Raw genomic sequence first — 27,983 nt, 5'->3', positions numbered from 1 at the left:
GCTGTTCCTCCCAAGAGAACCTGAGGAGCCTGGAGGGGGACACCCTTTCCAAGGCCCCCAGCGTGGGTGGTCAGTGACTGCGCAAGTAGAAAGGCATGGGGGAGGGAGGGAGGAGACAAGAGACCTGGCCGAAGGCAGTGCAGTGATCCCTCCCTGTGAGCCTTCAGTTAGCAAATCCGTGCGATGCCTGTGAATCGGGGCTGCAGACGTGGAAGTAGGGGAGAAAGCCACAGAAAAGCAAGGACAGGAAGTGTAGGGACGCGTGATACCCCAGGCTGTAGAAGCAAGTTTGGGTCCAGTTAGTGCTACCAGATTTTCAAGGGGTGCGGAGACCCCCAGGATATCCGATTGTCACCCATCAAGCCCAGATCTAAATGGTTTGTGGGGTCCCTCTCTTCCCCGGGCTGGTGGCCATCAGGTAGCACAGCCTGATGCAGCCTTCGCGCCCTGGAGCTGTGTAGTCGGTCCGCAGTTCTAAATCAGCCAGCTGACCGAGCCCGCTGCTTGGAGGAGCAGGCACGTCAGTGGGGGTCCCAGGGTGTTGAGGGACTCTTCAGCAGCGTGAGTGAGGCCAAGGAAAGGTATTAGGGAAAGTGAAATTATACAAGCACCAAGGACAATACAGAAATACCCAAACAAAACGGTGCCGCTTTCCGTTGGGAAAATTACAAGGCCAAAGTGGATGATTTCTGTCTCAATATATTTGGCAAACGAGAGGGAGAAAGAGGTTGTTGTTTCTTTTCCATTTCCCTGTCTTGGCAGAAGAAATACCAAAAAAGACTCTGCCCCTTCTCCCCAGAGCACCTGCTCGGGCCACTGTTCTCATCTCTCTAAGCCCTTTTCAAAGCTCAGAGCCACTAACTAGGTGTTTGCTTTTTGCCTCATGCAGTTCCTACAATGAGCATCATTACTGTTATAATCAGAAAGAAGGAAAAAATAATCTCCATTTAAAAATCTGGCAGGGACACCTGCTTTCAAGATGGTAATTTTAGGCCCTGGCCAGGGTAGCTCGGTTGGTTGAGCATAGTCCTGTGCACTGAAAGGTCACCAGTTTGATCCCAGTCAGGGCACATACCCAGGTAGCAGTTTGATGCTCGGTTGGGGTACTTGCAGGAGGCAACCAATGAATGTTTCTCTCTCACATCAACATCTCTCTCTCTCTCTCTCTCTCTCTCTCTCTCAAATATCAATAAAAACATATTTTTAAAAAGATGGTAAATTTGGGACATACACTCTACCTCCCCTCTAATGCAAAAATCCTTTGAAATGACCCAATGAATAGTAATATAGGGGGATATATCTATAGCAGGGCTGGAGAACAGGGGAGGATGCCATAGATATTCCAGGAGCTCTGAGGATTTCCTAGCAGAACTGAAGCAGATAGGAACAGGGAGATATACTGAGATAAGACATGGCACACTTTTCTGGAGGGTGACTTAGCAGTATATCTATATATATAAAAGCCTAAGCAACTGTTATGACGATCGACTGGTCGCTATGCCGTGCATTGACCACCAGGGGACAGATGCTTAACGCAAGAGCTGCCCCCTGGTGGTTAGTGTGCTCCCACAGCTAACCTCCCGCGGTCTCTCCCCCTGCCCGCCCTGATTGGCCTTGACTGGGACTGGGCGAGATGGCCCGGATCGGCCCCGATTGCCTGCCAAGCCAAGGGAACACTCCCATGCACGAATTCGTGCACCGGGCCTCTAGTAAATTATAAATGTACACACCCATAATTGCAGCCTCACAGACCCTGGAAATTTATCCTAAAGGCATAATAGGACATATGTACAAAGATGTATGTTATGATGATAGTTGTAGTTTCACTTTTTTTATATTTTCAAGGCTTATTAAACTTCACTTCTCTCCTTCCACTGTGTTCTTCGTCCATGTGCACACTCCAAAGGTTGAAACCAATCAAAGGCAGCATTTCGTTTCTATGACTAGGCAAATACTTTCCTATGCTGGCCATGTAGGGAGTTAGAATGACATTGGTTTCTTGATGGATTCCATAGGACAACACCGGGGCACTGGGAGGAAAATATTCCTGGCATCCACAAAACATAAGATTCTCTGATTTTATACCAAATTAACTCCTTAAAATGATGTCACATTTGATATTGGCTTACATGTTTCTGGTGTAGTTTTATCCCTTATAATCTCTAATTTCCTTGCCTCCATTATTTGCCTTTATATCCTCAATTTTCCCCAACCTTTTGTAACACTCTCATTCTGTGGATCCCCCTCACTTTTTTTCTGAAGACGGCCCCTGGTCCTCTTCTCTCGTGTCCACTGGGACTTTCAAAGTCCACCGACAGCTGTGTCTGAACCTTCCTGCCCTGCCCCCGGGGTTGGGGTCCACCATTCTTGTGCTTTCCCCTTCCTGCTTTACACCCTTGTTTTGCTGCATCCTGAAGTCACTTTCTAAGAAATATAGATTAAATAATATTAACACAACCCCAATGTAGCAGAAAATCTTTAAAAGGATATGAAGACTATACTATGAACAAATTTAAGTTGAAAAAGGAGTTGAAATTATTTAATTCCTTTAAAAAGTGGAGCCTACCAAACTGTTTATAGAAAACCTGAATTATCCCATAACCAGGTAGCAATCTGAATCAATAGTTAAAAATCCTTCCACAAAGAAGCACAGAGAACTTTAGTGGAAAAGTCTACCAATCATTGTTAAAAAGGATAAATTTTGGTCTTGCTCAAATGCTTCCAAGGAAGAGAGACAGAAATACTTCCCAATGGATATCCTTTTATAGCTAGCATAACCTAGCCCCGTGGTCGGCAAACTGTGGCTCGCGAGCCACATGCGGCTCTTTGGCCCCTTGAGTGTGGCTCTTCCTAAGCCTTAGGAGTATCCTAATTAGGTTAATAACAATGTACCTACCTATATAGTTTAAGTTTAAAAAATTTGGCTCTCAAAAGAAATTTCAATCGTTGTACTGTTGATACTTGGCTCTGTTGACTAATGAGTTGGCCGACCACCGATCCTAGCCAATCTAACCTTCAGTATCAAACACCAGACAAGAAATGTAAGAAAAAGGAAAGCTAAAAGCCAATCTGACTCACGTAAACATCATGGTAAGGATGTCGGCTATTCAACAAAATCCACGCTCTCCTTTTCTTCCTGGGCACCAAGGTGACCTTTTCCAGCCCTCCCTGCAGTTTGTGTGACCAGGGCGCTGCACTCAACCAATGAAATGCGACCAGAGTGATGTGTGCAAGTTCAGGCCATGGCCTTTAAGAAGCACTCACACTTCCCCTACACTCTCTCTTTCTACTGGCCAAGAGCAGAGGATTACAAGGCCCTAGTGGATTGTGGGTCCATCCACAAGACCGAAAGAGCCTGATTCCCACCAACTGGATTATTATATGAGCAAGAAATAAACTTCAGTTGTGAGAAACCATGAAAATGGGGGGGGGAAGGGGGGAGGAAGGGGAGGATTATTTGTTACAGCAGCTAGCATTTGCCTTCATCAGCGATTGATAATTTCAAGTGGGGTGCTACCATAATAAAATAAGAAATATGTAATCATAGCTTGGCAGTTGAGGGACAAGTTGTGAGACAAATAGATTTCATAAGCCAAACCAACATTCGGTAAAACTGTCATCTGATTATAACTTGGAAGGCAGACCGTGCGCGCTCCCAAGCCTGCTAGGGAAACGGTTGGACAAGCCACAGCGTTCACCTGTGTCGGTTTTTACTTGCTGCTTTCAGCAAGTCTCATGAGAAAGACTTGAGCATAGACAGCCATACCTGGTTTGAGGACAAAGACAAAGAAATAGCACAAAAATATGCGTTGAAAAGCTGAACCAGGAATCTAACCCCTAAGAGCTTCGTTAATTACTTAGAGGGACCCAATACTTCAGCAAAGACCAGACTGTTTCATCCGCTCAACACAAGTGCCTCCACGCCTCCAGGTGGCTCCCGTTAAGTTGAAAAGCAGAGAGGCTTGAGGGTGAAGAAGCAAGCAAACAAAGCAAGCTTGGGAATTATGTCTGGAACACGCTGCCTAAATGCCAGCGGTGAGCACCGGAAATACGGCTGGTTGCAACTTACATGAACAGAAAGTGTAAAATAAACACCGGATTTCAGACGCAGTCAGGAAAAACGGTAAAATATCTCATAAACAAGTTCTCACATTGGCTATACCTCGAAACAATCTTGGAATTGTATCGCCACCAGAAAAAAAATAATCAGGCCTAAACGTCAGAGGCTGTGACTGTTAAACAAGCTTTGGACCCCCCAAACCTGCGTCGGCAAGAAACTCCCACACACGGGAGATTCTGGTTCTGGGCTCACAAACCTTCCCGAAGAAGGTAAAACTCCCAAAATCACGCACCTTGATTGCGTGATTAATCACCTTTGATTCAGGCCAAATGCATATAAAACACATGAAGACATTAAGAACGTGATAAAGAAAAACGGGATAACCAAAACACATTGTTTTTACTAATCAAATTCAAAACAACAGGTGTAATAAGAATACTTTCAGAAGACAAGCCTCATGGTTTGGGATCTAGAGAAGCTAAGACTTTGAAATAAAAGGTGCATATGCTCGGCCTCCGGAGGGTGCTGCCGGCAGGGGAAGATGAGGGCCTTTTAGGTTGGCCTGGGCCATAGCCCTCGGTGCCCGGTTACTTCTAGACGTCATGCCGGTTAAAATACTATTTTCTGCTCTGCACCAGCCTCTAGCTGCTGGGACCGCCCTTTGTGAGAACGCACAGATTGTTTTAGAAATACCTCCATCCTGGAACACAGCTTCCTGAGGTCCATCCTTGCAAATTCCCATGGACTGGAGGTAGCGTTTCAATAGGGGTACAGTGAACACGTGGCCCCGTGCAGGATGGAGGGACCGTCAGAGACCCTCACCTGGGCTCCTGCCGCCACCTCCTCCTGGCGCCCAGCAGGACCCACCCGCTCCGTGGCGTGGGGCGGCTCGGTGGTCAGCCAGGATGACGGGCTGGAGGCGCTGAAATACTTTAGGGCAGTGGTTCTCAACCTTGGCTGCACATTAGAATCACCTGGGAATCTTTTTAAAATCCCGGAGGACGAGGCCCAGCAATCAGGATTTTAAAAAGATTCCCAGGTGATTCTAATGTGCAGCCAAGGTTGAGAACCACTGCTTTAGGGCCTCACAACGAAGGCCCGTGAGCTGCTGTTCTTAAAGAGCCCGAGTTCCTTTTTCTAATCACATGGAATTGTTGTGTCAAAGCATGCTGAAAGGAAATGGCCGGCTGTCATGCATTTTGGAATTTTCCATTAAATAATTTGCTTCTCCCAGGAAAAGAAAAAGGGGTGGTGGCACTCCTGTTAGTGGGTGGCTGCTATTTTCCCAGCTCCTGGTGCTTGGCCCTCCGCCTGGCCTCATCCGTGTGCCGGCTCTGTCCTCAGGCACAGGTGTGGGCCCTTTGGCGCGTCCTGTGGGCTCCATAAGAGGGCGGAAGCCCAGGTGTCTCCGGAATACCTTGTTTTCTCAAAGTTCCTGATGGTTGTTGCTGAGGTGCATCTTGCAATCATAATCAGAACCACAATATTGGCTCCAAAAGGGAAAATGCCTGTGGGCGCTAACTGCAATCGGATTGATTATATGTCTTTAAAGTGACATTAAAAGCAAGCACCTAAACCAGAAACACCAATCAGAAAGGATATATGCACCCCTATGTTCATAGCAGCAAGCAACCTAAGTGCCTATCAGCAGATGAGTGGATAAGAAAACTGTGGTACATCTATACAATGGAATACTACGCCGCTATAAAAAAGAAGGAACTCTTACCATTTGCAACAGCATGGATGAACCTGGAGAGCATTATACTAAGTGAAATAAGCCAGTCAGAGAAAGATAAATATCGCATGATCTCACTCATATGTGGGATATAATGATCAACATAAACTGATGAACAAAAATAGATCCAGAGATAAATGGCAGGGGAAGTGGGGGGGTGGGGGTGTTAGAGATCAACCAAAGGACTTGTATGCATAACCAATGGACACAGACACTGGGCGGTGGGGCCTTGCCCTTGGGGCTGGGATTGGCTGGTGGGGGCGGGGGTCAATTGGGGGAAAAGGAGACATGTGTAAAACTTTAGACAATAAAAAACAAAAAAGCAAGCAGCTATTTGGTGTTGCAAATGTGCGGCGTGGAAAACACAGGAAGAATCTAGTTGCTGAGTGGGCAGTGCAGTATTATGATTCCTGCACTGGAGTGTCACGCTTTTAGAATATGAGTTCTAAACTTTCAATAATAAAAAATGTAATAATGCCGAAACCGGTTTGGCTCAGTGGATAGAGCGTCGGCCTGTGGACTGAAGGGTCCCGGGTTCGATTCCAGTCTAGGGCATGTACCTGGGTTGCGGGCACATCCCCAGTAGGAGGTGTGCAGGAGGCAGCTGATCGATGTTTCTCTCCCATCGATGTTTCTAACTCTCTATCTCTCTCCCTTCCTCTCTGTAAAAACTCAATAAAATATATTTTTTTAAAAAATGTAATAATATTCATCTCTGGGCTCCGTCTTGGGGCTGCAGGGACCAGTGCGGACATTTATCCTGAAGTCCTGGCAGGGGCTCCCACTGCAACACAGACAGGTGACCTTGTGCTCTGGGGCCCAGCCTCTGGGGATGTGAATGCTGTTGCCCATTCCGATATAGACCATGTTTCCCTAAAAATAAAAACTAAGGTGAGAGGCAACAGGCTTTTGTTTGAGATCCAAAAAGAGTTGTAATTCAGGCAGAACCCCAAATAGTGTCCCCACGAGGGGGTGATGACAAGGGGTGTTTGTAAGAAGGGGAAGGGCAATAATTACCTAAATAGAAGGAAAGGATTCCTGTTGGTGTTAATAAGTGAAGGAAGGACTTCCTACAGGCGCACATGAGCTAAGTTATTCATTAGCGATGTGCGGCGGTGCTAATGCTAAAGAATGTCTGTAATTTTTAGCCCTGCAGTCGGAATGTCTGCCTTATGTTAGCTTTGAGTGGTTTGGGACACGTTGCTTTAGGCCCAGTCCAAAGGTTATTTCGCCCAGATTTCACATTCCAAAGGTTTGAGGACGCAGGCATGCAGGGCAGCTCCTCTGGGATGGCAGCTCCCACTCCAGTTTGAAGTGGCTTTGTTTACACTATTTTTCACAATGCTGACTAGTATGTCTGTTCAGTCCTTTGCGTTCCCAGAGCTATTGCCTGTAGATGGAGGTATTTGGGCATAGTTCGTGTGGTTTTGAAAATGCACCTTGGACATTTGATGAACGTCAAAACGTTTTGATTATAGACTTTAGGCTCAAGGTTTGAAGGGCTTTCTGATTAACTCAACCACAGCAAGCCTGGGGACATACCGCACCTTCACCACTAAAAAACCACTGGGATTGTCACTGAGTTAAAATAGACTTTTCTGTTGTTGTTCATCCTCACCCAAGGATATTTTTCCATTGATTTCTAGAGAGTGTGGAAGGGAGGGGGAAAGACAGAGAGAGAGAGAAAAAAACATGGATGTGAGAGAGACATATCGATTGGGAATCAAACCCGGGACCTTCAGTCCGCGGGCGATGCTCTATCCACTGAGCCAAACCAGCTAAGGGTAGACTTTATTTTTTTAGAGCAGTTTTAGGTTCAAAGCAAAATTGACTGGAAGACACAGAGATTTCCCATATGCCCCCTGTCCCCACACATTCACAGCCTCTCCCAGTATCGACATCCCCACCAGAGTGGTACACCGTTACAGTTGATGAATCTACATTGATGCATCATAGTCACCCACAGACCCTAATTTATATCAGGGTGCACTCTTGGTGTTGTACATTCTATGGGTGTGGGAAAATGTATAATGTCATGTATCCATGATTAAATTATCACACAGAATATTTTCGCTACCCTAGCAATCGTCTGTGCTCTGCCTAGTCATCCCTACCCCCTAATTCTTAGCAACCCCTGATCTTCTCACTGTCTCCATAGTTTTGGCTTTTCCAAAATGTCATGTAGTTGGAATCAGAGCATGTAGTCTTTTCCAATAGGCTTCTTTCACTTAGGAATATGTATTTAAGGTTCTCCCATGTCTTTTCATGGCCCGATAACTCATTTCTTTTTAGCCTGAATAATATCCCACTGTCTGAATGTAGCTCAGTTTATTTATCCATTCACCTCCTGAAGGGCATATTGGTTGCTCCCAAATTTGGGCAATTATGCATAAAGCTGCTATAAACAGCCTTTGAATAGACATGAGTTTTCAACTCCTTTGGGTAAAGACCAAGGAGTGCCATTGCTAAATCACAGGGTGAAGAGTATCTTTAGTTTGTAAAAAAACAAACCAACGGAAAAACAACACACCAAACTTTCAAACTGTACTAAGTATAATTTAAAAGTACAGTCAAATGAAGTCTCTTTTTGGAATGATGTGTAGCCAAAACAAGTTTGTACATGCCCAGGAGAGCGTGTATATGAGACCTAGGTCAGAGTATACCAAGGTGTTCTCACACTGTTTAACTCTGCAGACACTGTGCGTGGCCTACGCCAAGTCCCACCACAATGAAACGAAAAGTCACCTGAAGTGGTAGAATTGGAAACCGTTCCAGGATTCCCTGAAATGGCCTTTACTCGGGAGAGAAGGCAAAATAATTAGGTATTTTTTCTCATGGAAACAGCCCAAGGAGAAACGGATACATTCAGCAAACGCCTTTCTCGTTTCTGTTCCCGAGACAAGAAGAGTCCGTGTTGGGGAAGATGCTGTAGTGTTATATACGAATTTGATTCAGCCACTAAATGAATGTGCCCTGGCCTTTAGCTCCTCGTTCCTTAAGGATTCTGCGGGTGTCATCAAAGTGAAAGATAGAAACAGCACCAGGAAGTCCAGAACTACGGACACTGCTCTGTAGATACCTCCGACCAACACACATCTTGCAACCATCAGCTCAACTGTCCACGGATGGGCAAGTTATACATCTTAAGTGTTAGACTGGAAAACCAGTGCTTATGTTTAGCAGAACTCATGATGCATCTGAACAATGGATTGTTTGTTCAAAAGCTAAATTACATTATAAATAATCAAGAAAATGTCAGATTCATTCTCATATCCCATAAGTTCTTTCTGTGATGGTGATCATTGGCGTCAGCCTCGATTCCAGCTGAATGTTTAATTTTTGCCCTTAGCCATTTGGAGATCAAACAAAAGGGATGTTCGGCTCCCCTCAGCAAAGCTCACCTTATCAAAGCACAATGTTAATTGAAAGAAGCTGGGATGCTGATTTCTAAGTTAGTTCCACACAACAGAGCAGGTTATAAACAGCCAGAGACTCTGAAAGGGGCCCAAACGCCCAGAGTTCCAGCCTCCGCTTCCTCGTGGGGCCCGCAGAGCCGGTTGATGGGGCCCCAGGAGGAGCCAGGCTGGTTTCTCCCCCGCCCCCCCCCCCTGCACCGGCGAGGCCCTTTGGCAAAGAGGCTGTAACACTGCAGACACCGACACTGGGCTTTTGAGACCCACACACGCAAACACAATCTGAACTCTCTCCCCAACAAAGCAAGCAGGAGTGGCTCTGATGCACTGCGGGCGGCAGCTGCTGGGCACACGGGGTCCTCCGTGGGCTGCTTTCAAATTTCCTGAAACTGGGAGACTCTGTTTCTCAGGGAATTGTGTGCATGGCTGGACAACTTCTCCCACAAAATAAAACCGAGACCAAATGGGCTCAGAATCTGCTGAGTCTCTTCCTCTGTTAAGACAGTGAAACATGAATAAGGGGAAGAAATGGCATGAGTCACTATTTGGGCAGGATGAGAGGTGATGGGGTTAAGTGGTATTTGTTGGTTTTGATTTTTATTTTCCTGGTCACTTTAACCTGTGGCCCTTTGCGTTGCAGGCCAGGAAGTTTCAGACTGCGCAGTTGGTAATCAGAGATTCTGACTTTCATTGCAGATGCTGTGGGTTCAAAGGCTCGCTCGTAACTACTGCACTGTAGGCCCCTTCTAAGCTGGGGACTTAGAAGCAACCCTGTGGAGAAGGGAGGGGAGTAGTAGAAATCAGTAATGAGCTTTAAATCTAAAAGGACAGAGTTGCCCCAATAAATTCAATAAAAAGGAAAATAATTGCATAACATGTGAACTGTCTGACCACCCCCAATTAAAAGGCAGAGATTTTAAAAAAAACACTGGATAATAAAGAAATACCTAATTATAACCAGAAAAAGGTCTCAGAGATCATTGAAGGGATTGAGTTTTTTAGAAGTGGCTTGATTAAATTTTGATCAGATAAATGAAGCTTGGGATAGAAATTATGGGGAAACAATTAAGGGTTTCCTTTTTGCATATCTGAGTCTTAGAAATCATATTGAACACCAGTGAGATTTCACTATTGGAATTAAAGAGATAACCAGGATCACAGTGCTTATATAGTAGCATAATCACGTCTATATTTCCCCAGGAACTATCTAGTAAGTCAGTCTACAAAAATCTTTCTGTGCCCCAAACCAGCAAGGCATGGGCTAAAGAGAAAATGCCTGTGAAGTCATCCAACTTGCAGTCATGGTCAGTCCTCTGTCGCAGGCTAAAACAATGGCTTCAAAAAGACACTCACCTGGAACCTATGAAAGTGACCTTATTTGGAAAATGGGTTTCTGCAGATGTAATTAAGTTAAGGATCTTGAGATGAAGATTATCCAAATGGGCCATGAGTTTCCTTAAAAGAGAGAGGGACAGGGAGATTTGAGAGAGACAGAGGAGGGAGAGCACACAGGCACTCGGAGGAGAAGCGATAGGAAGAGGGAGGCAAGACTGGAGGGATGCGGGCCCAGGAATGCAGGAAGAGGCCCAGAATGGCCTCAGCTAGAGGCTCCCCTCCGCCTCCCCCCAGCACTGCCCTGATAGATTTCAGACTTCTGGCCTCCAGAACTGTGAGAAGATACATGTCTGTTGTTTTAAGCCGCCAAGCTTTCAGTAGTTTGTTACAGCAGCCACAGGCCACCAACACCCTCCCTCCGTCTGCGTCAGAACGCATCCCTGGCTGTTTGTGAAGCATGCAGCTTTCGCTTCCTTGAGTGGCCCCAGAACCCGTTGGAATAGCAGGGTGCCCCTCAGGTGTGAGCGCTATGGATACCATCGCTGTGTAAAAACTGCCCACAGCTGAGGACACAGCGGTATCGATCTGCCTGTGGATATGAATTACAGCTCCTTTCCGGAGAGCGTGCCCCGTGGCCCGGATGCATAGATTTTTACAGCTTGAATGTATTTCAGCAGGCCCATGCTCAAGGTCAAACAACTTAAAATACCCACAGTCACTGTCTTAGATCCAAAGAATTGATCTTACTGGTATTCTGATCATGAAATAAAAAGTAATCCATTTATTATTCCGTGACATGCAACCGATCAGCGGCAGGATGGGAATCAGACCTTCACTTCGATCCCATTTTTTACTGTGGAAAGAACGTGGATCCTCTGGTAAGGGTATCTGAAAAAAGGAGGAGGACACTTAGAAAGAAAGCCAAGGAGAGATATTGTTCTTTGCCTGAGAGCCACAAGGAGATTCATTGCACAATGAGCAGCGCTGACAGCAACATTGTCCACGGGGCCTATTGTTATCTCTCCCCCAAGGAGCATGCAGAAGCCTCGGCCTTATCTGCCGGGGCCCAGGAACCTCTCAGGGGCTGCTTTCGGCCCCAAAGCTCTGTGTCTTTTCTCTGGAGAGTCTGGGGGCAGGTGGAGGTAGGAGCGAAGTAATGAATAACGAATGGGTTTTTTTAAAGGCCTTCTAGAAAACTCCCGAGTGGTGGCAAATTATTTAGTCCAAAGGCTTAAAAGTGAGCCTGCAGAAAGGAATAAATAACATTGAACTCTCTGAGGCAATTCTGAGAGGCAGGTGGTGATATGGTCTCCATTTTACAGTTGAGAAAGATGAGGTTCCAAGAGCTCAGGAGGCTTGAGGTCACAGGAAGAGAGGAAGCTGGGATTAGAATCCAAACCTGTCTGACTCCAAAGGCCCTGTTCATTGAACTTGACCACATTTCCCCCAAATCAACTATATACATAAACAGAAAGTGGGTAGACCGACACCCCCTTCCAAGGGAAAATGATAAATCTTGTCTATCGCACAACACATGAGGGGAGGGGTCAAAGAAGGTAATTAATCAATTCCCACGAAAGGTCCAGTTGTCTCTACCTTTAACGAATGTGTAGTCTAGCCCTGGCTGGATGGCTTAGTGGTCGGAGCATTACCCTGTGCACAGGATGGTTGTGAGTTTGAACCCTGGTTGGGGCAAGTATGGGGGCAATCGATCGATGTGTCTCTCTCACATCGATGTTTCTCTCTCTCTCCCTCTCCTCTCCTCCCTCCTAAATAAAATTTTTTTTTTAAAGATTGTGTAGTCTAGAAGGGAAAATATGAAACAGCAAAGCGAGGAGGACAGTGTGAGCAATAGAACACGGGCAGGGACCCGCACAGGGCGCTCAGAAGGGAGAGGCCAGCTTTACATGGAGGCGCATGCAGTCCGCCAAGCGGGGAAGGAAATTTCATGCCGAAGAATGCACACACCACACTGGAGGTGCAGGACGCGGTGTGTGGATGCTCTGAAAATGTAGCCAATATCACGAATTATTCAGAGGGAAGTAATCATGGACAGAAGTATCGGGCAGACTTCAGCCTTTGTGATATCGGAGGCTGGTCCCATGTGTCCAGGGGAGAATTCATTTGCCTCAACCCCGCAGAGCACTGCGGATCTGAAGGTGAAAAGGACTCTTTGGAGCCCCTAACTACACTGTAACTAAGTTTTAGTTCATATTTTATGTAATGCATTCGTTGGATATATCGAAACAACTACAGTGAAATATGCATAATGGTGAACTAAAAAATCAGAGAATAGAAAAATGTAGCTTCTGAAGACCATGTCGGAACATCAACTAGTGTGCGCTACAATCCGCAGGGAGACTTCAGCTCCCGGGAAGACCGGGGAAGCATATTTCCCTCTCCCTCCTGCTCAGGGCAATGAAAACCCTGACATCAGATGAGAAGCAAACACAAGACTGAAAGGCAGTGAAACAAGGGACCTGGTAGTGACCTCCCTGGGTTTCTTTTGGCCTCACATGCCACAGACTTGGAGCTAAGAAGCTGCCAAATCTGAAACCCAAATGAATGACACACACACACACACACAAAGCCCAACAAAAGCTCGCTCTCTGGCCAAAAATACACACAGAAAAGGGTCAGCGGAGCAAAACAGAAAGCATTTGGACAACAGTTCACTCCAGCCAAACGCTATGGGGAAAATTGTGTCCCCATCCCCACCCCAGCCAGCAAAGGCCGGGTGGGGAGCCTAGATCTCCAGCCTTTCCAGGCACCTCAATGTGCCCCCGCCAATCACACTGGTGTCAAAAAGGGCTGAGTGTGGACCAGGGTGTTCACAGGTGATAAAGCTGTTTATCCCCCACCATCACCCCTCCACGGTGTCGGTGGTGACCACCCTAGGAGCCTAGACTTCCACGCGTACCCGGCGGTGAGGAGGCACCCTCCCCTCCTCTCTGCGATGGTACCAGGGTTGCCAAGTGGACATGACCACACGGCAGTTTGGTAAAAGTGTCAATGGAGCCCTACTGGTTTGGCTCAGTGGATAGAGCGTCGGCCTGTGGACCGAAGGGTCCCGAGTTCGGTTCTGGTCAAGGGCACGTACCTCGGTTGGGTTGCAGGCCCCTCCCTGGCTCGGGCCCTGGTTGGGGCGCGTGCAGGAGGCAACCAAGCGATGTGTCTCTCTCACATCGATGTTTCTCTCGGCCTTTCCCTCTCTCTTCCACTCTCTCTAAAAATCAATGGAAAAATATCCTCAGGTGAGGATTTAAAGAAAAAAAGTATCTCTGGAGACTGCCTGGGAGAAGGTGCTTGCTCATGCCCTCCGGACAAGCTGGTGTCCTTGGGAGCCTAGGAGGCGGCGGCAGCTCCTACATCCCTCCAGCAGCCATGAGGAAGCCCCCACGGAGGTATCGACAGAGGCTGAGAGGGTTTCTGGACTTGATCTCCACCTGGCAATACCACGCTGCACCCGCCTTCCCCAGGGGGTGGTGTCAGAGGAAGTCAGCAAAGACAGAAGGTTTAAAGAGACCCAGAGTCTTAAAATACCCCAAATGTCCAGGTTTCAATAAAAAAAAATCACTTGCACTGAGCCAGGGTAGTCAGAAGCTAGGAAAATTCCTTGGCAGGTGGAATGGGGAAACTGAGGCAGGGAGCCAAACAAACTGGCTGAGCAATTTACGGCAGATACCGAGGGTCCCCTCCGGAGAGAGAACATCTAGGCCTCAGTGTATTTCAGCTCCAGGCCCAGAAAGGCAGCAAAACCAGGTGGGCAATGCCAGGACCAGCTGCAATGGTAACGACCCCCTGCCCTGGCACCGACCCATCAGTGAGACCACGACCCTGAAAGAGCCCGCCTGGAAAACTGATGGAGGTTCTGCCGAAATCCTGCCCTCAGATATCCCCTAAGGTCCTCTCTCCAAGAGAGGGATAGAAGCCCTCAAAACAAAGGAACCAGCATGCTCTCCCCCCTCCCGGGGGCACACCGCACCTTTCCCTTCTCTTCTTCTCCCCGCCCTGCCCCCCCCTCCCCCGCGTGCGTCTCCTAAACTCTAAGGGTCCCCAGGAGACTCTCAACCAGGGGAGCAATGGGCAGAGGCAGCTCATCCTGGGTTACCCCCAAACCTGTCCCCAAGGCCAAACCAGCCCTGCCTAGGTATCTCCTGTTGTTTCTATGCTGGATTCTTTCTTGTTTCAATGTCCCCACCTTTAAAGAAACATACCCTCAAAACCACCTAGACTCGTATTGTGAAATCTTTCCTGCACAAAGTCAAGAACCCACACACTACTGGTGGCCCTAGGCAGACCTGCTCAGGGCTAGGCCCCCTGTCTGGTAGCAGTACCAAGAACCCAAAGATCTCAAACTGAATAAAAAAAGAAAATAAATAGATGGCCACACTGAGAAGACAGCGATTTGAGAATGAACTGACAATGATTTGGGAACAATCAGTGTTAAAAAAAAAAAAAAAGCCTCAATAAGCCATTAAAAATATATTTTAACAAATAAAAAATTAGGACATCTCAGCAAAGAAATAGAAGAGATCAAGAAGAATCTAATGAACATTTTAGAACTGAAAAATAAACAAAAAAATTTCAGTGGATGGAGACACTACCACAGAGAGAGCACCCGTGCCCTGGGCCCTGCAGCTGCTATCCGCCCACGTGCACCCACACCCGAGACCCGGGTTCTGCACACACCTGCTCTCCAACCCTGGCTCCACAGCCACCCCTTGGGCACCTGCCCCTCCCTTGTCAGTGCTGTAGCCCGGGTACCTGTGCCTGGACACTAGCACCTGCCCCTGCTCGGACCCGGGAGCCACACTCCCACCCTGTGCGTTCTCTGACCTAGTAATTCCACTTTGGAGAAGAGCCTCCAAGAAAACCCAAAGGGGGAAAAACAAAACAAAAAAACATGATTCTTTGTACAAAGAGGTTCGCAATGATTTCACATAGAACATTAAAAGTTTGAAAATAACTCCAATGTACCACCACTCCCCCCGCCCTGCCCCCAAGTCGGGGCAATGGTAAAGGAAATGATAATAAAACAATATGCTGGGTTATTCTGGAGCTATAAACAATGTCAACTAGATAAATGGTTTTACCACATGGAACTGTGTTTGAAAAAATAACAAGCGATAAAGGCGAGACACATGATTGCACCAGCAGAGATTGCATCTCTGCAGACATTCATCACCCGCTGTGGGACCCGCGGTGACACGGGAGCCACGGGAAGAAAAGGTTTCATTCATTAGCTTCTTTCTTGGGGAAAGTTACTTAATTTTATTTTTGTTAATCCTCACTCGAGGATATTTTCCATTGATTTTTAGAGAGAGTGGAAGGGAGAGGAAGAGACAGAGAGAGAGAAACATGGATATGAGAGAGACACATCGATTGGTTGCCTCCCACACACACCCTGGCCAGGGCCGGGGATCAAATGGAACCTGCAACCCAGGTACATGCCTTTGACCAGAATGGCACCCGGGAGCCTTCAGTCTGTGGGTCGATGTTCTATCCACTGAGTCAAACTGGCTCTGGCTAAAGTTGCTTCATTTTTAAAAATGGAAAGGCAAAGAAGTTGTCCCACACACAGGGGGGCAGCCACTATTTTAAGTAGTATTTCTTTGCCATGGCTCTAAGAGTACGTCCCTCACCATCTTGTGAGTAATAAATTTACCAATCCTTCCTATATAATAAAAGGCTATTATGCAAATTGTCCCCTAGACTGGGAGTTCGACCAGGAGTTTGACCAGAGGGCGGGGCCGGCCTGCCAACCACCTGAGGCCCCTCCCCCTGGCCAGCCCAGCTCGATCGCCCCAATAAGGACTAGCTGTCCAGACCCCACCCGTGCACAAATTTGTGCACCAGGCCTCTAGATTTCATATAAGCAGAACATGGGCACAGGTGCAGGGGGTACCTCCCATTCATAAAGCTTTGTTTTTCCCTCTTGTGGTTCTGGGGTCCTGCCCTCTCTCCGTAGGCCTTCCGGCTAAAGCTCCAGTGGGCACTGGCCCAGGAGCCCTGAGCACGCACAGCCTTGTCCACCAAGGCCCCACGTTCTGGGCTGAGTCTCTCTCTTGCTGTTTTCCACAGAACCCTCCCCTCTCCTCAGGAATATCCGAGAGGAGGGATCGTAACCAGGATACCTAACTACAGGAGTGACAGTTTCCCTAGGCATGCTTTTCCCCTGGTGTAGAGGTGAGGGGACCTTGAGGATCTGAATTCTGAGTCTGACTTTTGACTTGGTTTGGCCAGGGTCAAGATTTCCGAATTGGCTCGGCACCCAGTTATTGGAGCCTCGGTTTCTTTGTCTGCAGAGTGAGGATCCCGCGGTCAACCTGAGGGGAGGTGTGAGCGTAAGTGTGTAAAAGACCGGCACCAGGAAGCACAGTCCGTAAGTCCTGGCCCCGCCCTGGCCCTTCTCTTGTTACCTGCACAGTTCCTAACCCAGTGTTCAGAACTTAGCTCCTCAACGGTGTTTCACTCAGGAGATGTTTTTGACTCACTGAGGAGACAAAGAACCTGGGAATGGTCTGATTTCCAGAAACAACTCTAATTATTTTTAAAGCACCATATGAAGGAAACTATATCCTAAAAACAACAACAATGCTAGTAATAATAATATCTTCTCCAGAACAGTGGTTCTCAACCTTCTGGCCCTTTAAATACAGTTCCTCATGTTGTCCCCCAACCATAAAATTATTTTCGTTGCTGCTTCATAACTGTAATGTTGATACTGTAATGAATCGTCATGTAAATATCTGATATGCAGGATGGTCTTAGGCGACCCCTGTGAAAGGGTCGTTCGACCACCAAAGGGGTCGCAACCCACAGGTTGAGAACCGCTGCTCCAGAATAAGACAGAAAATCAATGAGTACACTTTACTCCTTATATACATTTTGCCTAGAGGCGGTACCTGCCCAAGTACCTTGTGACTGGTCGCTACCAACCTTCTCATCCAGAAAAACCTGGACCAGGAATCCAGGGAGATGAGTTTGAGTCCTCGGTCTAGTGTGGATGGCTCGCCAGTGAGACTAACCAGCCGTGGGCAAACTACGGCCCGCGGGCCGGATCCGGCCCGTTTAAAATGAATAAAACTAAAAAAAAAAAAAGACCGTACCCTTTTATGTAATGATGTTTACTTTGAATTTATATTAGTTCACACAAACACTCCATCCATGCTTTTGTTCCGGCCCTCCGGTCCAGTTTAAGAACCCATTGTGGCCCTCGAGTCAAAAAGTTTGCCCCCCCCTGGACTAAACCTTTGTTGTCCCAATAGCTTGACTCTAACATCTCTGTCCCGCCCCCCTCCCGCCCCAATTCATTCAGACTCATTCTTCCCAAACACATTCTTCATTCCATCTCTTCTAAGAACCTTCTCTGACTCCTCTCCCCTGATTTCTAAAAGAAATCCTGCCGTATGCCCTTCACGCAGCTCTGTGGCCGGCCTCATCCTCCTTGTCCCGCCTTCTCCACAAGCCCCTCCAATCTGGGGGACCCGTTGCCCAGCCCTCCCTCTCCAGCCATGCCCACTCCTACCACCAGCCTTTGCTCTGGCTTTTCTTCCCCTCTTTTCCATACAAAGCAACTGTGCCTCCTCAAGGCCAATTTCATCCTTCTCTGAGGCTTTCTAAACTCCTGCAGCCCCCCTCCATCCCAGCTCTGAATGCCTCAAAACCCCTGGACCCCTGTTTCATCAAATCATTACTGATTTCACTCGGGGGTCACCACTGATTGCCTCACCACCCCAGAACTCAGGAAGCTCACACACAGCACTGCTGGCGGGGAAAGCTTCTTTCAAAATTAATTAGCAAACAAGGCCTGGGGGCTTTTTCCTGAAAGGAGAATTAGAGGATTTGTTTGAAGACTCCTTTTCATTTTAAAACATACGGGGATGTTAGCTTGAGGCTCCCTTCTGAAGCCAAGAAAAGTACAAATTTCTTCTTAGGAGGCAAACATTCCATTTTTATGGATTACATCGGACCCTCTGGATAGATGTAAGATATTTGAACTACTCTCTCTTAAGTTAACACTAAAGGTGACTGGGCAACAGTCTCCCACGATGCTGAGGCACTGCTGAGCCTCAGGGAGAGTGAGGAGGGCAGGTCAAAGGTCAGGTTGAAAGGTCACCAGACACACTAAAATAAATCCAGGAAATCTACTTCATAATGATCACCATAAAGCAGATTATGTTTTCCTGTGGAAACCATCTTATAACTGAATGTTAACTGAGCACCGTTAATATATCCCAAAAGTTCTCTAATTATTTACAAGAAAAAATGTATGCAAGAGCTGGCATAAATATATCATAAATATACTATGTATGCTGATAAAAGAGGGGTTCCAGATATACTCATAAGTGCATGAATGTACAATTCTACTGTGCCATAAATTTTTACCTAGAACTAGCATATCACTGTTAATACTTATAAACATTGAATGCATACACATTTTTCCTGGCTTCTTAGTATTTGGACAGTTTCTGAGAGGATGATTTGGATGTTCCAGGTTCCCGAAAGAGTTAACTGGAAAAGTTTGGACAGAGGTAGCAAATGGAAGTATTCAAAATGATCTGGTTAATCTTAGAGGGAGCTCAGAGCTTTGTAGGTGGTGAGCTGAGCAGGTGGGGTGGCAAACAAAGTGTGAAAGCCAAAGAGATTGCTCCAGGATAAAAGAAAGTCAGGGATCATCAAGCTTGAGCAAAATTGTTGGTGGGAGGTGAAGAAGAGATGAGAGTCCCGCATTCTCTTCGTGGTGGTTAGTTTTATGCACCCACCTGGTTAGGCTCTGGCACCCAGCTGTTTGGACAAATACTAGTCTAGATGGTTCTGTGAAGTTATGTCCTAGATGTGATTAGGTTTCCAACAGAAGGCTTTGAGGAAAGCAGACTACCTGTGATAATGTGGATGGGCCTCATCCAATCAGTTGAAGGCCTGAAGAGTAATGAGTGAGGTTTTTCAGAGAAGGAACTCTAAGATTGCAGCTTGGAAACCTTGCCTGAGTTTCCAGCCTGCTTCTGGGTAGATAGAATTCAGATAGAATTCAAGGCTGCAACATCAGCTCTTACCTGAGTCTTCAGCCTGCCCTGCCCTGCAGATTCGAGACTCGTCAGTCCCCACAATCACACGAGCCAATTCCTTAAAATAAATCTAGACAGACAGATGGATGGATGGATGGATGGATGGACTGACAGATAGGTAGAATATTCTATTTGTTCTGAAGAACCCTGACTCACACCCTCTTCTAGCCCCAGTGGGCCCAAGATAGGACAGCAGAGGAGCTGCAACAAATGAAAGCTCTACAGCTGAGATTCCAGTTCACTCCATCCATAGGTCATGGTTCCAAATTCAGAAAGAGCCTTCTGAGTCTGCTGACAGCCCTGGAAACCAGTTTTTAGAAATAAGACCCGTCAGGCCAGAATCACAACCCCGGAAGACTATCAGTAAAACCACACAGGACTTCTAAAATCCAGAACAAAAACACAGATATTTTTGGTGAATCAATCAGATGAACTTGGAAATGAGGCCAAGTCACCTTGACATGTTGTCACCACAAGACCCTCTCAGAGATTTTGCAAACTCCTTCCCAGGGCCGAGCACCGGGGACCACCAGATAAATCACTGTCAACCCCGTGGTAAGCCCTGTGGCAAGGGCGGAGCAAGGGCTCTGGAGCCAGAGAACCTGGTCCCGCCGCATCCTGGCCTTGGGAAGGGACGAGGGAAGCTGCGTTCTCATCTGTAAGATGGAGATCGTTCCCAGGCTCACAGGGCGACTGAAACATTATCTGAGAGGAACCTGAAACGAACACTCACACAATTCAGCACTGTCACCAAGACAGCTCCTAGGACACCTCACACGGAAACAGTCCCCTCAGCTGCACCTGCATGAGGCCCCACGGAGGGGTCCCCGGAACTGTGAGGAGGAGCTCATCCCCGAGAGCAGACCCCTGAGGGGAAAAACGTGGCCGAGAGGCAGTGACGGACAGGGCAGTTCTGAGGAAGGGGAAGTTGGGTTCTGGCAGGTGAAGCAGCTTGGCAGGACTGGCGTGTTGCCATGGTAACCCCCAAACTAGGAACCTCCCATCCTTAACAGGGGGAGAGAGGAACTCATCAGGCTCCATGACAGAAACAACAAGCCATTTTATAATTATTAACTGATTTGATTCTCACCATGATCCTCTGAAGCATAATGAATCTATCTACTTTTTTTTTTCTTTGACAGATAAAGAGGTTAAGGCTCCAAGAGTTGAGATTTGGCCACGATGAGATTGTAAGAGGGGACCTGGGATGCACAGACGGCCACATGTGACTCTACACCTGCCCCCTCTCCACAGCCTGTGCCCTCATTCACGACATCTTAGCGGCCTGCTCTGTTCCAGGGGGGTACTAGGTGTTGGGATACAATGATAAAGGAGATGGGCAAGGCCCTAAGATACACAGGCAACAGTAAACTGTTAAAGAGGTGTTGTGTTTTTAAATGTATTTTTATTGCTTTTAGAGAGAGAGAAACATCAATGTGAGAAAGAGATATCAATCAGCTGCCTCCTGCACGCTCCCTACTGGGGATAGAGCGCGCAACCCAGGCATGTGTCCTGCCTGGGAATTGAACTGGTGACCTTTTGGTGCATAGGACGCTGCTCAACCAACTGAGACACATCAGCCAGGGCACCATTTTTTTTTTTAATTAAAGGATACTTTTGGAGAATGATAGAGAGTAAACAAAACTTCCCACCCTCACGGACCTTTGGCCTAACCAGAAAGACATGAAGCAAGCACAGATGTGTTCATCTTACAAAGGAGAGAGGCAGGATGTTACAGGAACACATAACAGGCAGGGATGGGTTGGGGTGAAGCACAGGCTTCTGGGAGGAAGTGAGGTTAACCTGAGAACTGAAAGATGAATAGCAGTTATGTAGACAGGTCATTTAGGGTAGGTGGGGTGGGTTTGTATTCCAGGCTAAAGAAAGGACACACAGAGGCCCTAGCTGGTGTGCCTAAGCTCTTAGAGTGCCAGCCCGTGCACTGAAGGGTCTTGGGTTCAATTCCCGGTCAAGGGCACGTACCTGGGTTGCAGGTTTGATCCCCGCCCCTGGGGTACATGTGGGAGGCAACCAATCGATGTGTCTCTCTCACATCCATGTTTCTCTCTCCCTCTCCCTCCCCCTCCCTCCCTTCCACTCTCTCTAAAAATGAATGAGAAAAAAATATTGGGTGAGGATTAACAAGAAAAAAAGAAGAAAGAGAGAAAGAAAGAAAGAAAGAAAGAAAGAAAGAAAGAAAGAAAGAAAGAAAGAAAGAAAGAAAGAAAGAAAAAAGAGAGGGAGGGGGGGAGGGAGGGAGGGAGGGAGGGAGGGAGGAAGGAAGGAAGGAAGGAAGGAAGGAAGGAAGGAAGAAAGGAAGAAAGGAAGAAAGGAAGAAAGGAAGAAAGGAAGAAAGGAAGAAAGGAAGAAAGGAAGAAAAGAAGAAAGGAAGAAAGGAAGAAAGGAAGAAAGGAAGAAAGGAAGAGATACAGAGATGGCCTTAGGTAAGCATGGCACCTCCAAAGGGCAGAAGGAAGTTCACACGGAGGCATGAGCGCCTCACGGCATCCGTGTGGCTGGCCAGGCACACAAAGCTAAAGGCTAGCAGGGCCAGTCTTACCCTAGAGACCCAGGCTACAGCGCGTTTATATGAAAAGGAAACAAGGATGTGCTGGGGCACAAAGTGTGAAATACTTTGAATTCTGGGAGCCCTGGAAGAAATCCTCCGCTTGGAAGTGGCTGGACTACCTGTTCACCTCGTCCACACCACTGGGGTCATCAATTCTACAGACTCACTCCAAACCAAGCCCTCAAAGCACAGGTAAGGCAAACCGACTTCAATGTACTTTATTTCAAAGAACTAAATCGCTGGCCATTTCCCCCGTAGGCGCCTGCTTGATGCAGCTCTCAAGTTGAGCGTCACCTAGCATTCCTCGGGTTGAAGGCCAGCATGCTGTGCGGAATCTGAATTGCTCATCTGGCCTTTCCTTTCTTTCCCACATAAAGGACCCGGCAGCCCCACACCAGGACTCCTGAGCCTTGTGGGACCAACACGAAGCCCCGGAGTGAGCACACGCGGGTGCCCGAGCAGGGAATAGAAGAGATAAGTGCTTGTGTTAGAAGCAGCAGAAAATGTTCATGGTTAAAGTTAAAAGTCAGTTTTAAGTCTGAGAATATGGAAGTCAAAGCCCATTCGAGGTCAGATTGTGCGAATAGATTAAAAATCCAATCAGAAATAGTAAGCGTTGTCACTGATTAAAGAAGCCCCTCTAATCCCTTCTGTGACAGCCGCCCAGTGAGCCTCGTAAAAGGCAATTCGGGCCAAAACCGGTTTGGCTCAGTGGATAGAGCGTCGGCCTGTGGATTGAAAGGTCCCAGGTTCGATTCTGGTCAAGGGCATGTACCTGGGTTGCGGGGACATCCCCAGTAGGAGATGTGCAGGAGGCAGCTGATCGATGTCTCTCTCTCTCTCATCGATGTTTCTAACTCTCTATCTCTCTCCCTTCCTCTCTGTAAAAAATCAATAAAATATATTTAAAAAAAAAAAAAAGGCAATCTGGGTCTCCTTTCTCCTCTGTGTGAAATCCTTCCATGTGCACGTAAGATAGAACCCCAGCTCTCACCGTGGCTTCAAGGCCTCGGGCCTCTTGTTCCCCAGCTCGCTGCCTGCCAGGCACATCGGCCTCACTCAGCTCTTACACCCACCAAGCTGCTCCCTGCCTCTGAGCCCCTGTGCAGGCTGTTCCCTCTGCCTGCAACGTGCTCCCCCACTGGCATCCTTTACCACTCAGCCTAGATGTATCCTCCTGAGAGAGGCCGTACCTGACCATCCCACCTAAGTGCCTCTCCCCCTGCTGGTCTCTATCTCCAAACCGTGTTTACCACCTTTAGAGCAATGAAGGCAATCTGTTTCGTTTGTTTGCTTGTGTCCCATCTGCCCACTGAAACGTCAGCTCACTGAGCCCAGAGTCTTGCCTGGCTGGTTTGCTGGTCAATTCCTGCAGGGAGGCACGTGTCCATGGGGTCTCATGTTTCGGTACGTCTTGTGAGGCAGGCACTGACGGCTCTTTGTTCCAAGCTATCCTTTCAAGGATGTCTGTTTGTTGAACAACCTTGGAAGCTGTTGGAGTGCCTCCCTCCAGAACACAGTCAGGCTTGCTTCCTGTCCGCTGTAATAAACTGCGTGCGCAGAGCCTGGAGACGTCTGCGGGAGGGCAGGGCCAGGGATGACACGGAAGGCCCTGAGAATGCCCTAGGGGTGTTTGGTAGATTAGAAATCATGGCCACAGCCCATTTCAGCATCTTCCACCAGGAGGAGATGTCTGCCCTGGCTGGTTGGGCATCATCCCATGTACTGAAAGGTTGCTGGTTCGATTCCTGGTCAGGGTACATGCCCAGGTTATGGGCTTGATCCCCAGTAGGGGGCATGCAGGAACCACCTGATCAATGTCTGTCTGTCTGTCTGTCTGTCTGTCTCTGTCTCTCTCTCTCCCTCCTTTCCTCTCTCTCAAAATCAATAAAAACATCTTAAATAAAAAAGGTGGTGTCTGTCTCCTTGTACCTTGAATCTGGCATGGCCTTGATAGTTGCTTTGGTCAAGTGGAAGTGGAAGGTGAGTTCCAGAACTTAAGAGGCCCGTGGCTTCTGCTTTCTCTTTCTTTTTATTCAACCTCCAGGTGCAAAGGTCCAGAGAGGCCAATCGAAGCGAGAGACCCTGAGGGATGGGAGCCCATAGGGAGAGGAGGGTCATGTGAAACAGACCCCAGGCCCCCAGATGGCAGCTGCAAGGAGGCTCCATCCATGTAAGCGATCCCAGCTGACACCGCCTGGAGCCGAGAGGAGCTGTGCCCACTGAGCTCTGCCCAAATTCCTGAGCCGCAGATTCATAAGCAGCAAAATAGTTGTTTCACCCACAGAGTTCTGGGTGCTTTGCTACCTAACAAGGCCGCTGACCGAGGGTGGCAGAAGAAGGAAATGAAAACACAACTCAATTGATTGAAAGTCGTCAAGACCCAATCTTGGGGGGTGTAGAGGAAGTCAGACTCTACCTGGGCCATCTGACTCCGCCCTTCAACTCACCCCAAAAAAGCAAAATCTGGCACCACATTCTTGTAAGGATAATCGTAAAGGTGAGAAAAAGGGGCTTCTGGATTTTACACGGTATGTCGTACAGAACGTCCCTAGAATCCTCTTCAGAATCTCTCTTTATCCAATGTTTTTCACTAACAGAAACTGCTCAAAATCAACCTCTCTCTCAACACACACACACACACACGTGTGCACACACATGCACATGTGTGTGCACATAAGTGAACACATGTGCAGATGCACACATGCATGCATGCACACACAGTTCCCTACCTCCCTCCCTTACCACTCTCCATGCACTTCCTCCTCCGTCACTGGCTGTCACCTCTGCCCACTGACCCCCTCACCGTTTCCCAAAGCCCCTGGGAAGTACAACCTCTTCCCCTTCTCTGACTCCTCTGCTGCGGGGAGCAGCCACTTGGACTCCGGATGAACCCACTCTCTGCTTTATTACTTCCTCACACCAGGATGGCCACCCCTGCCAGGATGTCCCATGTCCTGTCACATATTTCTCTCTTTCCCTCAGATTCTGCGGTGGAATGCCCAGGCATCCTTTCATTTCCAGCTCAAAGGCCACTTCTCAAAACCCTCCTTCCGTGCGCTTCACACATACACATACCAGTGGGAGTGAGCTTCTTTCTCTACTGGCTCGGTATTATTCTTCTCTCTTGCTCTATGCAGGTCTGGCAACCTCATGGTGGATGGCCTGCTTACATCCAGTGCTGTGTCTTAGGGAGCCACCACAGGTCCCAACTCAGTACCACGCACATGGCAGGCATTCAAAGTGGGAGATAGCTGTAATACTATCAACAATAAAAAAAAAAAGTAAAAATAAAGCTGTTATGAAAAATAAATATATACATATATATAAACAAACAAAACAAATGTAATTTAAACTAGGTCATCCATTCAGGTCCCTTAAAAAAACAAACGTCACATTTGCTGAGATAAGACTCTCACAGTGTGAAAAACTGGAAGCAGCATCAAATAATACATTATTTAAAATATAAAAATTATTTTATATTTTCAAACCAGAAAAGTCATGGATTCTGTCTGGGAAGTAACACTAGAATTAAGGTTTTCTTCTACTTTTCAGCGTTTTGTTTTGTTTTTAATTTCTTTAAATAAATGTGTGCTTATTTATAATAAAAACTTACTTTTAAATTAGTAAATCAGAAATCACGTCACTCATGTTTAGTCCACTGGATGCCCTTTAAAAAATGATATTAAGGCAGATATACTCATTTATTCAACCTAGAAGAATCATCGGCCAGTTTTCTGACTCTATCAGCTGTGCATTCGACAAAGAGGGAAAATGGCGTTTGGTCCAGCTCGCTGACAGAGAGAAGCCAAGCATCTAGAAGCGGGTCAGCCCCAATGCCCAGCGGCCCAACATCCCCGTCTCGGCTGATCCTTGGAATTGAATCTCAGCCCCAGATGTATGTGTGAAATTCTCCCTTCACATCCCACCCAGATGAGTTCTCAAACGGCTCTAATTTCATGATATCTAATCTTTTCAAAGTTAAACTCCAAGAAACACCTCGGTTCTTACTTTGGGAACCTTTGTCTTGATCTCTTTCCTTAAGAGAGTCTAAAGTTGTCTTTAAATTAAAGTAAGATCGCAAGCCCTCAATCTAGGAAGTCTACCTTACCGGCCCCTTGAACTTGAACTTCCTGGTCTCCGGGACTGAGAAGAAGCAAACTCCTGTTGTTTAAGCATTTCATCAGGCAGAATAAATTATTTCCTCAACTGGCTGCACACTGATCACTTTGTACTATAATTAGCTGGATCCTTCTCTGATCTCTGCTGGATGGGAGATTTGTGAGGACAGGGATGCCCCTGCACCCAGCACAGGGTCCTGTGGGAGCTGAGTGCGGTAGAGAAGAGGTAAGGCTGGAGGTCAGTTAGGGCCAGGTCAGGAGGGTGTCAAGAGTATGGCATGGAATCGACACAATGTGCTTGCAAGATCATGAGTTTTCAAATCCAAGAGACTATTGTTTAAATCCCGAACTAGTCTCTACTGCTATATGACCCCAAGGAAGCCTCCCTGAATCTCCATTTCCTCATCTGAACAGAATGGTACAGGTAGCCCAGCTGGCATGACTCAGTGGTTGAGCATCGACCTAGGAACCAGAAGATCACTGTTCAATTCCCTGTCTGGGCATATGCCCGGGTTGTGGGCTCAATCCCCAGTTGGGGGTGTGCAGGAGGCAGCCAATGAATGATTCTCTATCATCATTGATGGTTCTATCTCTCCATCCCTTTCCCTTCCTCTCTGAAGTCAATAAAAATATATATTTTAAAAAAAAGAATGGTATAGGCTAGGATGATCAGATAAAATGCAGGAGGCTCAGTTAAATTTGAATTTCAGATAAATAAAATGTTAGTATAAGTATGTTCTCTGCAATATTTTCTATTAATTTAAGCATTTAACATTTAATTATATAACAATAAATATTACTAAATATTAATATTAATTGTATTTAATATTTAGTATATGTTCCATGCTATATTTTATAGTAAAAGGACATCCTATAAAAAGTTATCTATTACTTATCTAAAATTCACATTTAACTGGGCGTCCTCTATTTTATTTGCCTAATCTGGCAATTTATCCAGGGCACATGCCCGAGTTGCACGTATAAAACAACAGGAAACCATTAACATTACTTGAGCAAGAGTATGACAGAACCATCCATCTTAGTGGTTCTAAATTTAGCTCTGGCAAAAAAAATAATTATTTGAGATTTCTCAAAATGCCTAAAAGTAGAAAGTTAAACTCATTTAAAATATGTCACGTAAGTAGCTTTCAATTATAACTTTATCTCTTGCAGGTTCTGCCCGAGCAACTTTGTAATCTAGCAGTTCTGAAGTGTCTCCAGTCTGTGCGCATAATGAATGGGGATAATCATTCTCTCCCAGAATGCCTCGGCTTTGATGATACAGTGTGTCAGACATTATGGTCTGACTTGAATGACAATTGACTAAATCATTGTTTTCGCTCAATTAACTTACAGCCCTGGTAGCTGAGCCAGAGTTCCGAGCTCCCGTTTCTTGACAAGCCCCCTCCCAATTTAACAGCCGTATCTCAGCCCAAGGCTGCACTCTAAGAATGGAACACACCTTGCTTTCTCAGATGACGCCTGCAGTAACCAGAGAATTTAATAAATTAACAGAGAAATCATGTAACATGTAATTGAGGTATGCTTCTCTGTAGCATCCACTAAAGAACAGATGTGGCAGACTCCACCAGCTCAGTGGTCACCCTAATCTTTTCTCTCTCCTCTTTCCCCGACATCAGGACCTCCCAGGTCCCCTGGCAGCCAGGTGTGCCTGTGGG

This window comes from Myotis yumanensis, unplaced genomic scaffold (assembly GCF_028538775.1).
Source record: "Myotis yumanensis isolate MYYU_CA2020_CCGP unplaced genomic scaffold, mMyoYum1.0.hap1 SCAF_5, whole genome shotgun sequence".
NCBI classification, from domain to species: domain Eukaryota; kingdom Metazoa; phylum Chordata; class Mammalia; order Chiroptera; family Vespertilionidae; genus Myotis; species Myotis yumanensis.
This window is presented reverse-complemented; position numbering follows the sequence as displayed.